This window comes from Bidens hawaiensis, unplaced genomic scaffold, assembly GCF_021521415.1.
Source record: "Bidens hawaiensis isolate Kalapana, Puna unplaced genomic scaffold, B.hawaiensis_p1.1 tig00111583_1, whole genome shotgun sequence".
Taxonomy (NCBI): domain Eukaryota; kingdom Viridiplantae; phylum Streptophyta; class Magnoliopsida; order Asterales; family Asteraceae; genus Bidens; species Bidens hawaiensis.
The window spans coordinates 2501-5000 of NW_027504783.1; the positions used below are offsets into that span (position 1 = coordinate 2501).

The window sequence follows — 2500 nt, forward strand, 5'->3', positions numbered from 1 at the left end:
TGCACAAAAACATAAAAGTATCAAAAAAAAGGGTTGCAACACGAGGACTTCCCAGGGGGTCACCCATCCTAGTACTACTCTCGCCCAAGCACGCTTAACTGCGGAGTTCTGATGGGATCCGGTGCATTAGTGCTGGTATGATCGCAACCGAAATAGAAGCATTAGCTTATTCATTTATACATTTCCCAAAAGGTAAAAAAATAAAAGAATCAAGACTTCCCAGTGGGGTCACCCATCCTAGTACTACTCTAGACGAAGCACGCTTAACTGTGAAGTTCTGTGGATACGAGGCACAAGTAGCTGCAATGCTATGAATGTGTATATCCACCATGATTATATTGTTTTATACAATCACCACATGACATTTAGCAAACTGGCCTGTAATCCTGGCACTTTACCCGATAAGCTGGTCATAAAGTTTCCTCTCATGTTCGCAAGTCACGTCGCCCGATAACCTGGCCACAATGACTTGCAAAACCAAAGCTGGCCGGTAAAACCTGGCACGTTACCCGATAAATGCACGGCACGTTGCCGGTAACCTGGGCACGTTGCCCGGTAAGGTTAGCACGTTACCCGATAAAATGTCGGCGTTGCCCGGTAAAGTATCCACGTTGCCCGGCAAACCTGGCCCGCTGCCCGGTAAGGTTAGCACGCTGTTCGACAAACCTGTTACGGTCCATCGGCTTCGGGTTAACCCGAAGACATGATGTCATGATTCCATACCCGTTAACGTCGACCCATTCTGTAAAAAAACCTGGAACGTTGATGTCGAGCGAGCCCGGTCCGCATTCGGGTCCGAGCACGACACGGATCTACGTTTTAAACACATGACTGACTAACGATCGTGACCGACTAACGATTCCATAACACACCACCTATACCCATGATAATGCTTCCCCGCTACAAGTCCCATTTTCGTGAAACTTGTGGTGACGTCGAGGGCCCGAGCACGACACGGTCAACGTGTTGACCCGAAAACATGAGGTTACCAACCCCGACCCCATAAACCGCTCATAAAGTTTCCTCTCATGTCCCGGACGCAACGCCTCGTGTCATTAAAGCGGAGTTGCCCAAAACAGGCCCACGGGCCCACCAAGCCCGGCCCGCGGGCCCTTCACGACACGAAAGGGGGTTCATTTCTCTTGGACAGTCATATCTCATGGTCACGAGTACCCTCACAGAGCCTCGTGTCGATCCAACCCCGTTTGGACACCTTGCCCCCACCAAAGGCCTTACGGACCAACCGGGCCCACCAAGCGGCCCGTCCCGACCCGAAAACCAAAATTTTTTTTTTGGGAAACTCATATTTCAATGTCCCGATGCCCCACGCCAAATTTCGTGTCAATCCGACCTCGTTTGGTAGGGTTTTCAAAAATTATGATTCCTCAAAAATTTAATATCTGTTCCTGTCACTATGCTAATTGTTCAGAATGCATATATAGGGAAGGGGTGGGTGTTGAGCGCCCATGCCTGGGCAAAGTTGGCTACCAAGCTAAAATATGGAGGTTCAACGTACGAGAAACCAAAGCCCCTCCCCCATGTTGCATACGAAGCTTGCCCAACGACTTGGTTTCTTGCACAACGACCCGAGTATACTGCCCCAAAGTTGCACGCCCATGGCCAGGCCAAGGCATGCCAAGGCGCCCATGGGCAAGCCAAAGGCATGCCTAGGCACGGCCAAAGCAAGCCAAAGGCACGGCCAAGGCAAGCCAAAGGCACGTCTAGGGCATGCCAAGGCACGCCCATGGTCAGGCCAAGGCTTGCCAAGGCACGCCCATGGCCAGCCCAAGGCATGCCAAGGCGCCCATGGGCAAGCCAAAGGCATGCCAAGGCACGCCCATGGGCAAGCCAACGGCATGCCAAGGCGCCCATGGCCAGGCCAAGGCACGTCCAAGGCATGCCAAAGCTCGGCCAAGGCAAGCCAAAGGCATGCCTAGGCACGCCCATGGCCAGGCCAAGGCATGCCAAGGCGCCCATGGGCAAGCAAAAGGCACGGCCAAGGCATGCCAATGCGCCCATGGGCAAGCCAAAGGCATGCCTAGGCACGGCCAAGGCAAGCCAAAGGCATGCCAAGGCAAGCCAAAGGCACGTCTTGGGCATGCAAGGCTCGGCCAAGGCATGCCCCGGCACGCACATGGCCAGGCCAAGGCAAGCCAAAGGCATGCCAAGGCAGGCCAAAGGCACGTTCAAGGCATACCAAGGCGCCCATGGGCAAGCCAAAGGCATGCCAAGGCACGCCCATGGCCAGGCCAAGGCATGCCAAGGCGCCCATGGGCAAGCCAAAGGCACGTCTTGGGCATGCAAGGCTCGGCCTAGGCACGGCCAAGGCAAGCCAAGGCAAGCCAAAGGCAAGCCTAAGGCATGCCAAGGCGCCCATGGGCAAGCCTAAGGCATCCCAAGGCAAGCCAAAGGCACGTCCAGGGCATGCCAAGGCGCCCATGGGCAAGCCAAAGGCATGCCAAGGCACGCCCATGGCCAGGCCAAGACATGCCAAGGCGCC

At 55.0% G+C, this 2500-nt stretch overlaps 1 non-coding gene across 1 annotated transcript; it reads right to left on the reverse strand.

The window, feature by feature from the left end:
• Positions 1–30: 30 nt before the first annotated feature.
• LOC143608235 (5S ribosomal RNA) lies at positions 31–149 on the reverse strand. Its single transcript, XR_013149192.1, has one exon. It is a non-coding gene; the product is annotated as a 5S ribosomal RNA (ribosomal RNA).
• Between the last annotated feature and the right edge of the window lie 2351 nt (positions 150–2500).